Source organism: Onychomys torridus, chromosome 3 (genome assembly GCF_903995425.1).
Source record: "Onychomys torridus chromosome 3, mOncTor1.1, whole genome shotgun sequence".
Taxonomy (NCBI): Eukaryota; Metazoa; Chordata; class Mammalia; order Rodentia; family Cricetidae; genus Onychomys; species Onychomys torridus.
In genome coordinates, this window is record NC_050445.1 from 37034272 (window position 1) to 37048764 (window position 14493).

General features: G+C 43.0%; 1 pseudogene; it reads left to right on the forward strand.

The window, feature by feature from the left end:
- The first annotated feature begins 11813 nt into the window (after positions 1-11813).
- On the forward strand, positions 11814-12802 carry LOC118580015 (annotated as a pseudogene).
- Positions 12803-14493: the final 1691 nt, after the last annotated feature.

A 14493-nucleotide genomic window follows, 5' to 3' on the forward strand; every position in this document is an offset into this window, starting at 1 on the left:
CCTTAGAAACTGCTCCAATTAAATACTTGTTAAAATGTTAATAATGCTTTTGTTTTATATCTTTTAAAGTTAATAAAGCCTAGTTTAATTCTTTTAATTTGAAATAGCACCTGTAGAGTGAATGCATTTAAAATTATGTTCTGATTTATTTCACAGTTCCACATTTTTATTTTTAGTGCATTTATTTTTTGTGTGTGTATGTGTGAGTGTATGTACTTGTTAGTGTGAGTGTGTGGAGGCCAGAGGTCAAAATCTGGTGTTTTTCTTCAATTGATGGCCTCTACATATTCATTTTAAAAAGATGCCTCAGATAGCAAAGAGGTTTTTGTTTGTTTGCTTGCTTGCTTGCTTTCCTTAATAAAGGAATTCAGACAAGAGTAGACACATTCAGGTTGGTATGGCCATAGAGAATAAAGAATTTCTGAATGGAGAAATTTAGATTTACATTTCTATATTAATTGTCTGCATCACAAGCAAGTAAGAGTTTTTTTTATAACATAGAGTGATTTTTTTTTTAAAGAAAAGAACTTTAAGAAGAGAAAGATGTTAAGAATAACTACTTTTCAATGGTGATGATCTCACTGATTCATGACATCCTCTAGTTCATTGATATGTTCAAATAATTTTAAGGAAACCAATGTGGATTTGTAAAACTAAAATACATAGTTAGATGAAGAATAGAAAGCCATCTCAAGGCAAGAGTGTTAACAGTGCCAGTACCGAAAAGAACACAAATATAATTTGGATAAACAGTAGCAGTCAAGAATTCAAATTCAACCTTGATGAAAACAACGTCCAGGGAATGGTAGAACCAGAGACCAGAATTAAGTGAGCAGAGGGCATATAGAAAGCAGTGAAGTAGAACCCTGAATTTCAGTGGCTTTTTCCAAAATGAGTAATTATTTCTCAAAATCACATTCTGGTAACCCCAGCACTCGGGAACTGAACGCTCTGAGTTTGAGGCTAGCTTAAGCTATACTGTGAGCTCAAAGCCAGCCAGGGCTACAGAGTGAGACTTTGTCTCCAAAACTAAAACAAATGGTCATAACCTTGCAATACCTGTCTATTTCCATTATTTTTTTTATAAAGAAACTGAGGTTTAGTCAAGAAATCAAGTCATAGAACTGACAGTGTTTGAGAGGAAGTCTATCTGGCCCCCAAGCCTTTTCTCTCATAGCTGCTGAGGGTTGTTCCAAGTTTTGGTTAGAGGAGGAGGAGGAGAAGGAGGAAGAGGAGGAGGAGAAGGGGGAGGAGGAGGAGAAGGAGAAGGGGGAGGAGGAAGAGGAAGAGGAGGAGGGGGAGGAAGAAGAAATATTGGTGAAATTATTAAGGCCACTCCACGTAGTTAAAAGGGAGGTTTATTTTGTGGGATAACTTACAAATGAAGGGAGAGGTAGATTATAGGGTCTGGCAAAGGTATGGCGCAGTCCGGCAGTGTTCTCTGGAGAACTCTGCTCGGTCTACCTCCAGCATCCAGGGTCTGAGCACCAAGAGATCCTTCTTCTTTGGATCCTGGGTCTTCAGCGTCCTCTCTCTGCCCCGCCTTGTAGGTGCGACCATTACTGAAGCCTCAATGGGGGTTGGAACTTCCAGGCCAATGCTGGAATGGCTACCCACTACACTTCATAACTGTAATTTTGCTAGTTAAGAATTATAATGTAAATATCTGATATGCTACCTCAGGGGTCATAACCACAGGTTGAGAACCTCTGTTCTAGATCCTGTCAAGTTGGCAATTAGCACCTAGATAGGACAGCATTGTGAAATTTTGTCTTTGCATATCATCCCTGAGGGACTTCAGATGGAAAAGAGTAGGGGGCCTGTTAGAAGCATTTTCAACATAAGCAGTGGCTTCAGTGTCCCTGGGTGAGGACTCTAACTTTGCTTAATAAAATAACAGTCTCCCAGGGCCAGTGAGATGGCTCAGTGAGTAAGTAAACTTGCAGCACTAACCCAGTGACCTGAGTTAGACCCTCAGAACCCACACAGAGGTAGGAGTCCACAAAGCAGTCCTTTGACCGCCACACCTGTGCCAGGCACTTGAAACCACATGCACACATACCACCGCCACCACCAGTAAAAATGATTGTTGGAATGTCCTGAGAAAAGACTCCTTGACCCCTCTGTTCAGATGTTTTCCTTGTTCTCTGACTGAACTAGGAGAAATTCAGAACACTGCTTTTTTCTTTTTGAGGGCAGGGTTGGAACCCAAGGTCCTTCCCATACTAGGCAAGTACTTTTCTACTGAGCTACATCCCAAGCCCTTGGTTTCTCCAGATGGGGGTTCATTGTATAACTCAAGCTGGTCTTGATCTCACCATGTAGTGAGAAGTGGCCTTGAATTTTCCATCCCCCTGCTTCTACCTTTCAAGTGCTGGATTATGTCTAAATGAAATTTGTTTGTTAGTTTTTGGAGACAGGGTTTCCTTGTGTAGTTTTGATGCCTGTCCTGGATCTCACTCTGGAGACCAGACTGGCCTTGAACTCACAGAGATTCACCTAGCTCTGCCTCCCAAGTGCTTGGATTAAAGGTGTGTGCCACTGCTACCTGGCATCCAAATGAATTTTTTTAAGATGATAGAGCAGCATGCTGCGAGACAGAGGGAGGTTGTGGGTTCTGAAAGCCTTCCTCTCTGGAATTCTCTTTCCTTAAGAAGATCCAATCAGAGTTACCAACCAACTTGAAATTGGTGCCTCGAGCCCCACCCCAGAGCTTGTTAGTCATTGGGGAATGAGTACTGTGAATTGTTCAGTTTTGGAGAACATGAGGTTTCTTGTGACTGCCAGCCTTGAAGGGAACAATTTGAGGAGGAGAGGGCCAAATTCTGGTGCCAAACCTTTATGGTAAAGGGTTGGCTTAGGGCCTTGGTCATTCATTCATCACCACAGCTCTCCAGTGGTCTCACTCTATAAATCTGTTGACTAGAGGAGTGATGATAAGATTATAAATTTAAGCCGGGCAGTGGTGGGGTTCGCCTTTAATCTCAGTACTCAGAGGGCAGAGGCAGGCGGATCTCTGTGAGTTCCAGGCTAGCCTGGTCTACAGAGGGAGATTCAGGACAGGCACCAAAACTATACAGAGAAACTCTGTCTCAGAAAAACCAAGGAAAAAAAAGATTCTAAATTTAAACATTAAGTCACTTGGCATTATTCTGGGTTGAGTTGAAGCAACAGATATTAATGCAGTCTTATACTTTATCATTTGCTTGCCTATCTCTCTCTCTCTCTCTCTCTCTCTCTCTCTCTCTCTCTGTGTGTGTGTGTGTGTGTGTGTGTGTGTGTGTGTGTGTGTGTGCCTGTATGCATGTGTACATGGGTGTGGGTGTATATGGACTGGCATGTATGGAGAGGCCAGAGGTCAATATCTAGCATCTTCTTCTACTAATCTCCATAGTACTTTTTAAGGCCCAGTCCCTCACTAACCTGGAGCTCACGGATTTGACTAGAATGACTGGCCAGGAAGCCACATGGACCTTCTTGTCTCTGACTCCCCAGGTCTGAACTATTGGTGCACACCACCATGCCCAGCTTTTTACATGGGTTTTGGGGATCAAGCTAAGGTCCTCATGCTTATGTGACAAGCACATGGCTTACTGACTGAACCATCTCCCCAACCTTAATTGCTTTAACATATTCTGGGGATATGGCCCATCCATCCTACAGTATGTTAGAGGGAGGGACATCCTCCTCACAAAAATTTGGAATATTTTCATTTGTTGGATCCTTTCAAGACCACAGTGGTGGTAGAGTTTTCGGCAAAGGACTAATAATGTAATGCAGTGGATGAACTCTCCAGTGGAGTGTGACACCAAGGCTGTCTTTCCGATGCATTTTTGCCCTCGGCCAGCAGTTCCTGCACATGAGATCACATTCTATGAATACCAAGCATCCAGTGTCCAAGCTGATGTGTGCAACTTTGCTGATGTAGATTTAAATGCTACGATGCATTACAAAGTGCTACGTGTCACCCCAGGTTGTATTCGCCTCTATCATGGTTTAGGCTGATGGGCTACAACATAACAGGATGTGGCAAGCTGGGAGATGTATAACCCCATGCTACGTGTCCTGCCTGCAAAGCATGCTCTCAATGGGAACAGCACATCACTGCCGCATGCCCTACTCTCCACTAATGCCACATCTGCCAGAAGAAGAGTCAGCTTGGTTAGGTAAAGGGCTCTCTCAATACCTCAGAAGCCACTGCTCAGTTCTAAGTTACATTCTTTCAGCAACTGTTTTCAAAAACCCAATTCTATCAGCAATTGCTTTCGAAATGTGAAGGCTGTCGGCTTCAACCTAAAGCCACCTCAGGGAAGAGATGAGCCTGGAATTGCGTGCCTGTGGTTAGAAATGAGGTTGCTTGAGATCTGGACATTTGCCTTGACTTTTGAAGGCTCTTGTGAGGGCACTGCCCTGCATACTGCTGCAGGTGCATGCTGGGTTTTATTTCACTCTAAATGTGGTCGAGATGCCAAGGACCTTCCACAAGCCCTTAGCCCAGGAGGTACCTTCTTATACATGAGTGAGGGCACTGCCCTTTCTGCCATCTGCCTGTGAAGCTGCACTCTAACAGTAATTACTATGCAGGGAGATCTGTTCCTGGTCATTTGAAAAGATTGACAACCAGTGTCTTCCCGGATTTCCTTGGTCAGGTCACCTCTTTCTTGTTCATTGCTGTTCCTCTATTTGGGTTCCCCTTCAGAAAAACATACAGAAAACAAAGGGGATAATGGAAACTCCATGCTATCTAAATCTCCCAGTCACCAAAGGAAAGACCAGAGTGTGTATACCCATGACAGGAAGGGGAGGCTACTGGTTTTAATAGGGAAAAAAATATAACTAAATAAATGAGCCATTGGTGTTTAAAACAATGGATTTCTTAGCCACATATGGTGGTCCATTCTTGGAATTCTTGTAGTCAAGGATGGAGGCAGGAGGATCGAAGATTCATGGGCAGGCTGAGCCACATAAAGAAACCCTGTCACCAAACACCAAAGGCTGAGGATATAGCTGAATAGTAGAGAGTTCACTTGGCATGAGTAAGTACCTGGGTTGTATTACTAACACACTGGGGGAAAAAAAGGCTTTCTCAACCATAAAAGTAATGTTTATTAAAGAAAAAATGAGATTCTTAAAGTAGGAAACTAGTATAACTCAATCACTGATAGTCACTGTGTATTTCTTCCAATTTCTGTAATAGTCATAAATATGAATTAAGTATTCTGAGATTATATGTATATGTATAAAATGTGTGCCCTTCTTTTCTACTTAATGTAATGTTGTTTCTCAGTGAATTTTTTTTTGATAAAGTATTAGCATAGGAATTACTGGTTCAGAGGACAGTTTTAAAATCCTGACACATATGGTAAAATCATAGGGAGATTATCTTGCTTTGCAGTCTTTTTGGGAACTCTCAGGCCAGTGCACACAATTCATCATCTTCCCTGAGAAGGACACAGGCTCATTAAAGGAACTAGCATGGAGTGGCTGACAACCAAAAGGACCATTCTTGTGTTGTTCACCTGGTCACCAAGATAGTAAATTTCCATTCTCAAGTTCTGTTTCCATTTGTATATATGGTGGTATTGTGTTCCCCGAAATATTGTGCACCCTAATAAACTAATCTGGGGTCAGAGAACAGGACAGCCACAATATTAAACATAGAGGTTAGGCAGTTGTAGCACATGCCTTTAATCCCAGCACTCGGGAGGCAGAGCCAGGCTGATCTCTGTGAGTTCAAGGTCACATTGGAAATAGCCAGGCATGGTGACACATGCCTTTAATCCCAGAAAGTGAGCCTTTAATCCCAGGGAGTGATGGCAGAAACCAGAAAGATATATAAGGCATGAAGACCAGAAACTAGAAGCATTTGGCTGGTTAAGCTTTCAGGCTTCTAGCAGCAGTTCAGCTGAGAGCCATTGGGATGAGGACACAGGCTGAGGAACTGGCGAGATGAGGTAGCTGTGGTTTGTTCTGTCTCTCTGATCTTCCAGCTTTCACCCCAATACTTGGCTCCAGGTTTGATCTTATTAATAAGAACTTTTTAAGATTGCTGCTACATGTATAAGATGAACTTGAAATTTTATAGGATCCTCAAGATCTTGTTGAAATGTTGCAGGACACCCAGAGTAAGTCTTGAGGCTTCTTCACATGCAGTCCTTGGCCTTCCCCCAAAGCAGGTTGTTTGAGTTCACTTTCTGTTACTATAACAAAATACTCAAGGCTGTACTTAGTACTTGAGGATGAAGAAATGAGGTTTACACAGCTTACAGTTTTTAGAGGCTGAAAGTCTGTAAAGTGTTACACTGGTTTTGGTGACGGCCTGAGCTAAGTTATGTCACAGTAGCTGGTGCCACATGGTAGGAGTATGAAGGCAGAAGAGAACATATCACCAGAAGGGCAGCCAAAGAGGCTGGGAAGCAGTCAGACTTGTTCAAACAATACTCCCCTGAGAGATAAGTTACTCAGGGATCCTACAAGACTTAGCTCAGTCCTTTCCAAGTACATACCTCCAGAGACCTAAGGGCCTTTTACAAGACCCCACCTATTAAAGGTCCTACTACTTAATACCACTGCCTGGAGGACAAAACCTTCAGCACACAAACCCCTGGGTACTGTCCTAGTTAGGATTACTGTTTCTGTCATGAAGCACCATGACCAAAGCAAGTCGGGGAGGAAAGAGTTTATTTGGCTTATGCTTCCACAGCATTGGTCCTCACTAAAGGAAGTCAGGACAGGAACGCAAGCAGGGCAGGAACCCAGAGGCAGGAGCTGATGCAGAGGCTGTGGAAGGGTACTGCTTACTGGCTTTCTCCCCATGGCTTTTCAGCCTGCTTTCTTACAGAACCCAGGACCACCAGGCCAGGGGTGACACCACCCACAATGGGCTGGGCCCTCCTCCATTGATTACTAATTAAGAAAATGCTCTACAGCCTTGCATACAGCTGGATCTTATGGAGGCATTTTCTCAGTTGAGGTTCTGTCTTTTCAGATGACTCTAGCTTGTGTCAAGTTGACGGAAGACCAGCCAACACAGGGGCAGAGCACAAACAACCATAGAATGTGCCTTTCTTTGTACATCATGCACATTCTGTCTACTGCTGAGACATGGAAATCTCCACAAGCCTGGAGGCGCAGGCCTGTGATTCCGTCTACTAGAGAGGCTGGGATAGGAGCAGCACAAGTTCAAGGCCAGCCTGGGCAACTTGGTGAGACCCTGTTTCAAAACACAAAGCAAAACAACCATAAACAGGGCTGTATAGCACAATGGTAAAACACTTTTCTAGTAATCTGTGACATCCTAGATTCAATGCCCAACATCCTAAGAGCCAACAACAATAAAAAGAGTGACATATGTTTTTTAACCCAGCACTGGGGAGGCAGAGACAGGCAAATCTGCTGGCCAACCAGCTTAGCCCAGTGGATGATGCCAAGTTCTCAGTGTGAGACCTTATCTCTGAAAACAAAGTGGACAGCAACAGAGAATCAATGCCCGCAGTTAACCTTTGGCCTCTGCGTGCACATACAGCTGCATACACACAAACACACACATCTTTACACATGCAACACACGGGCGGGGCTGTGTGTGTCCCATGATCTGGAGCAAAAGAGAGAGGTGACTGATGAGGGAAGAATACTGGCTGCTTTTCCATTTACTAAATTTCCCTTTAATGCCCCCAAAATTTTCAAGAGTAAAGTTTTTCTCTAAACTCGCTCACTGCAGTAGCCATCAGCCATGTGTGGCTATTTAAACTCAAATTGATTGAAATGGAACAGGTGTGTGTGTGCACGTGTGCACATGCTCGCTGTAAATATGTGAGTGGGTGAGTACGTGCCCATGCATATGCACACAGGAGCCAGAGGAGGGCAGTGCTAGCTCCCTTTGTTGCTCTCTGCTTTGTTGCCTGGAGATGGGATCTCTCACTGAATCAGAAGCTTGCCCCTTCAGCTAGGCTGGCTGGCCAGTGAGTACCCAGGATCTACCTATCTCTGCTTCCCAGTGCTGGGGATATGGGTACATGCAACCACACCCAGCATTTTACAAGAAAGCTAGGGATTTGAACTCAGGGCCCAAGCTTCCAAAGCAAGTGCTTGTACTCACTGAGCCCTCTTCCCAGCCCCCAAGACAAAATACATTAAAAATCCATTTCCTCAGTCTTACTAGTTACATTTTAAGTCCAAAATGGCACATGTGTCTGCGTTGGACACTGGTGTGCTTAAAGAAAGTTCTGTATTGTCTTACCTAAAATTCTTCTTGGACGGAGAATAGTCACAATGCTGAGGTTCTGCAGCCCATGCCAGAACTTCATCAGGGACACACTTCTTTGATGTCTCTTGATTTCTTATTTATGTGAATTTTTCATTCTATATTCTAATACATATGTCTTTTCTTTAATGTGAAAATGGCTTTAATACAGAGAGTTGAATACAAGAGACAAACTGGGAAGTTGCTTGGTAGGTGCTATGGTTTTTCATGATGCAGCTGCAAGAATATGGCTTTTAAAAACACTGAGAATATTGCTCATCTCTGTCTGTTACCAGTGACAAGCCTTTCTGCCTTGCCACCATCTGCAGAGGGGAATGCCTTCTGGAATGCAATGATTCATTATTAGGCCCTGACAGTGATAGATATGCCCCTCCCAGGACCTCCCCTTGCACACAGCAAGGCCTTGTGAAGTACAGGCAACAGTGAGGGTCGTTTAATCAGGTCTACCTTTTTTTTTTTTTTTTAATCTATGACAACATGGCTAGCTGAGTCAACGTGGATTGAATTTGCTAACCAGGAAAGACAACCCATGCTCAGATGGAGCATCTTTGAGGATCCAGCTTCCTCAGGGAGCTGTCTTTAAGCCCAGTGCTGAAGTTTGGTTGGTCTAGGTCAGAAGTTTTCAAAGTCACTTGGCAAACTTCTGGAAAAGTATGGGATAGGAGGGCCCTTCCCTGGATCCTACAGCTTCCCTGCAGCTCTAAAATGTGGGAAAGAAGTAGATCAAATATCCATGTAATATCCTCCCATTTTAGAATGTAGAGCATCAGCACTTGTGCTTAAAATTCCTCCTTCTGTATTGAGGTCTGTTTCTCCTTTTTGTTCAGAAGAGGTGGGAATGACTAACTTCTGTTCTTGAACAAAGCGTGAAAACCACTCACAATTTTGAAAGTCTTTATGAATGTAATATGCAGGATTTAGACTGTGCTAAATTCTCTCTCTCCCTCTTTCTCTCCACCTCCCTCTTTGGTGCTATTTTTCAACTCAAATCACCCTTTCTTTCTAGTTCCTAGAACTTTTCTAATTTATCCATACCCATATGATAGGAGATATGCTGAATAAAACAAGGTCCCAAGCAGTGCTACAGAGTTTAATGCAACTAAAACTGTATTGTGGCCATCTCATTTCAACCGGCCTGTTGGTTTCCTTCTAACCTGAGGCCCAACACCTGTTTTCTTCTTGCCTTCACCAGTGATCATAGCACTCTATTAAGACTCTCTCAGCATTCAACTGTTACAAATATATCATCTATAGGAATTGCTATTGCAAATATTTGTTTCAATTAATTAGCAATGGCCTTATGATGAAGCCTGACTGCATATCTCTATTGTAACCATGTGGTAGCACTAGCCCTGGGGTGATGCACAGCCCAACAACATTCCTTAATGATCCTCTTAATTACACAGTTGGGGTAACCATTCTGTCTAAAAAATCTGCTTTGTAATTACAAAATCACCAGCCCAGCCAGCCGTGTTGACCCATCAATCGCTTGCATTCCACTGTGTCCTGAAAATGTGTTCTGTCTTCTCTCCAAATGACAGGGAAGCTTTGGAAACCGGTGAGTGTGGGATGCAGCTGTTCTGGTTATGAGGACATCTCAGGCTCTCTCTGCCTGGGGCTGCTCGACCGCTGGGCTTCTTCCTCTACCTCCCATCAACATTACCTCCCATCAACATTTTCTCCACAATAGTCTCTGAAGCACAAGGGAATCCATTCCCTCTCTCAGATCCATCTACATAAAGCTTGTTTGTAGTCATTTAGCATAAGCCTGAAAAAGTAATTATGGTCCCTCAGGTTGACTGGCCTGGCTCCTTGGATGTAGAGTCTGCTGTTGAAATTGTCACTCAACTCTTTCCCTTTTGCTAGCCAGACTTGTGTCCTTGGCTCCAAAGCCAATATGTGTACCTTTGTTAGTGTGTGTGTGTGTGTGTGTGTGTGTGTGTGTGTGTGTGTGTTCCTAGACAGCGATGATTTATGGGTAAGTAGGTATCTGCCATCATTCCTGGAGCCTTTGGATGGTAGCTTCTAGCTCAGTGAGTGGAAACTCAACACTTAAACGTTAGCAAATGACAGGCTGGTAAGTCCCCAGTTTCTCTACTATGTCTACTATGTGACACATGCATACTTCAAAGGCTGGTTAGCCTGTTGTGATTGCCGTGTCCCCAAGGAAATCTTGGGACTCATTTTACGTATGTCCAGTTTAAGTGTTACTCAGTGAAGATCCTTTTCTATATCACAGAACCACTGTTTGTGAATAAGAACTCCAAGTATCTTCTTGGGTGCTCTGTACCCATTCTTCCTATATAGTGAAAATATCACAACTCCTGTGTGGTGATATTTTGTTTGTACTCTAACAAATAAAGACTGCCTGAAGATCATAGGGGAGAGCCAGCCACTAGTTAGCCATAGAGGCCAGGCAGTGGTGGCACTCACCTTTAATCCCAACACTTAGGAGTAGGAAGCAGGAAGATCAGGAGTTCAAGGCCACCCTGGGCTATACAAGATTGAGCCAGTCAAAAAGAGAAACAGAGCTAGGTGGTGGGGCCTCACACCTTTAATCCCAGCACTAGGGAGGTGGAGACAGGAAGTGATAGGGCTGGGCAGAGAGAAGAATATAAGGTGGGAAAAGACAGGAGCTCAGCCCCTTCAGCCTGAGGATTTGATAGAGGTAAGAAGTCTCTCTAGTGGCTGGCTCCTTTACTGATTCAAGTTGTTGACAACTATGCATAAACTTGCTGTCATCATTTATGTGCAGGGTTATGTGTGAACATAGCTTCAAACCAACTGGATAAATACCCCAGAGTGTGATTCCTAGGCAACATGAAAATATGTTTAGATTTGAAAGAGATTTAATCCAAAGTGATTAAACCAGTTTACATCCCCACAAGCAGTGAACGATAGTTCCGATTACCCTGAGGTTTCCCTTTTCATTCCAACCTGTCCTTCAATGGGGGAATGGATAAATAAGCTCAGGTACATCCATAGTCTGGAATAATGCTCAGGGATTAAAAAAAATCAGCTATCAAACTACAAAATATGAAGGAAATTTAAAGTTCCTGTGTGGAAAAAAAAAGCCAGTTGTAAAACTGTAAGCCCAAACAATCCTCTCCTCTCGCGCGTATTTTTTGTCCCAATAAAGAGAAAAGAAACTAACACACAGCTTTAAAAGTTTACATGTTTCATGATTCCAGTTATGCAACATTCTAGAAAAGGCAAAACAATACAGTCAGTAAGAAAATAGCCAGTGGAGATAAATAGGAGACATGTGATTTTCAAAGCAGGAAAGTTATTCTGTGTTATAGTATGATACATGTGTGACACTGTGTGTGCCATTGCAGCAAAGAGTGAACCTTGATGAGCATGATTTTTGTTTTGTTGTTGTTAGGGTTTTTTGTTTGTTTATTTTTGAGGCAGGTTTCTCTTCATAGCCCTGGCTGTCCTGCAACAGTTTCAGGAGACCCAGACATGTTGCAGCCTCAGTGCAGCTTATTTTGAGGGGGCTTGATTAAAACTTCCTGTGCTTTCTTTGCTGTCCTTGTAGTGTTCAAACATGTCTCTTGAAGTCATGTTTTATGATTTTGAGGATGAGGAGAAGTGTAATGATAATGACTTTGCTGAGTTTGAGGGTGGTATGGAAGATTCTGTTGTGGAATCTCCTTAGCAAGTGATAATCACTGAAGACAATGAAGATGAGAACACTGTGGAGTTAGAAGGGCAGACTAAAAACCAAGGAGGAGATTTTGAAGATGGAGATACTAAGGAAGAAGATACTAAGAGTGAGCAATATGATGATGAAGAACTTAAGGGTTATGAAGACAAATCATATACTTCTTCTAGCAAAAATAAAGACCTGATAACAAGTGTTGATATTCTTGCACACCTCTAGAACAGGTGCAACTACAGGAAGAGATGCAGGATCTGGTTAGTTTTGTAATGATAAACCTAAGTCTGGAGCAAAGATTGGACTGCCAGACTCTTTAGCCATCCTATTAGAAGCAGAAGTCACAGAGGGAAGGATGGATACAAAGATGATTCACTTCCTTATACACTATGCTGACAAGATTGAATCCATCCATGGTTCAAAGATTATGCAAAGAGGAAGGTGACCTTTAAAACTCCCTGACATGAAGAAGGCACTACTGCTTACATTTAATGTGCCTGGCTCAGGTAACACTTACCCAAAGATGGAAGCTTTGGTGCCCTGATGAACATGGCGATGCATCCTTTGGATAAATCAAAAGATTCCAATTCAATAGAGAAAGTAAACAAATGCAGATAAGAACTGGGCAGGAGTGGAGGAGAACTTGGAGCTGACATATGCACAGATTCAGGAGGCTGCAGAGCCTCAGCATGGGTTGAAGGAAGGAGCCAAGAAGGAATGGATCATGAAGGAGAAGATCTTGAGATGCAGTGGAGGCTGAGGAAGCTGCTTTGAAGAGAGAACAGAAGAAGCTGGAAAAGAAGCAGATAAAAATGAAACAAATCTATGTGAAATCTGTTGAAGCCACCCCAGAGATTGGAGCCTTCATGCCACTGTAAGCTCTGTGTCCCCAGGAAACAGGAAAAGCATGAGTCCATTTCTCGTCTTAGAGTTCACAGATTCCTAGTGACTGACAAATCCTTACTTCACCCTCTTCTCTGGGCATGGAGTTCTACAGAGGTTGTAAATACATTGAAAGAACTACTTCAGTTATTTCCTCCTAGATAATCAAATGACATTATAAAAAGGATGGTATGTAAAGTATGTGTAGTTTAAAAATGTTTTTAGATCATAACATGAATCATCAGTGCTTTGTTTGGTGTTTAACAAGCAAAATTTCTAGAAAGGTTGTTGCTTTTAGTTTAAACTGGGCAGTTGGAATAACCATGGAGACTAGCTCTAATTCAAGATCACACAAATATCTATTGGAATTGCACAATAAACACTACTTGATTTTTTTCTTTTGTGTCCACATTAGACTTGTGGAAAAGGTGAAATCTAGAACATCTTACATAATGAATTTCAGAGATTAGAATATGGTGCAGTACATATTTTGTATGTGGGAGGTGCTGATGGCAATATTATAGGAGGAAATCTATGGGTCTTGGGATACTGTATGTTCATGGAAGATTCTAGGAACAATACTGAACCCTCTAAATTAGGAATGAAAATTATTATAGTGGGCAAAGATGGCAAATACTCTTTTAACTTTCTTTCTTTTTTTTTTTTTTGGTTATTCTTTATGTCTTTCACATCATGCATCCCGATCCCACCCATCTCCCCTCCCATTGAATCTGTCCTCTGTCCCTACAACCCCCCCAAAATAAAATTTAAGATAAAAAAAGGAAAAAGAAAAAAAGGGAAGGAAAAATCTCATCATGGAAGCTGCACTGTGACACAGTGAGTCACACAGTGACCCCTTTATCCATACATCTTTACATGCAGATGTTCATTGCAAAGAATCACTGGTTTGGTTCAAGGACCCTGGTCTCTGCTACACTATCATAGAATAGACACTGGGCCCTCACTGGGACTCTTCCTGGACATCTCATTGCTGCCCAGTGTAGCCCTTGGTCCCCAGGACCTACCCCTCAACCTGTGTTTCAGAAGATTACAGATGGGATGTATGTTGGGGTGGGCCAATGCTTAACTCTGGTTCTGGGCCTGGGTAGTTGCAGGGTTGGTCAGCCCACCAGCTCTCCCCTGTCTTCACCACCAAGGGGAGCTCTCCAGCACTGCCCTTGCTAGTTCACCCCTTGCAGCAATGAGCAATGGGTGGGGCCAGTTCTTCTGCTTTCACATTCTTAGGGTCTGTTCATCCACACCTACACCATTGGGGCCAGCTCTACTGTATTGTCCAGTCGAGGTATGGGGCCACTCTTGAGGAGCAAATAATTTTATCCTTTCTTATGGCACTAATAGAAGAGCAGAGGCTGGGAAGAAAGCCATCTGGGGATTGATTCTTTAATGCCTCTGCAGCATGGCTATGGCCCAGTTCTGACTGTTGCATTATCTAGAGGCAGCGCACACCCTTTGGGAGGCCCTTTCATAAGTGCTTTCCTTCTCTCTCTCTCATCCTCTCTCTCCTTTCCTCCCTCCCTCCCTCAGGCTTTCTGTAACTATCCCCTGCTCTTGCTGCTTTGAGCCTAAGCTGGTAACTCTTGCCGTCATGGATACTTTCCAATCCCACCATCCCTTGCTGGTTTATCCTAACTCTTCCAATACTTTTGTGAGCAGAACTTCCATGAAA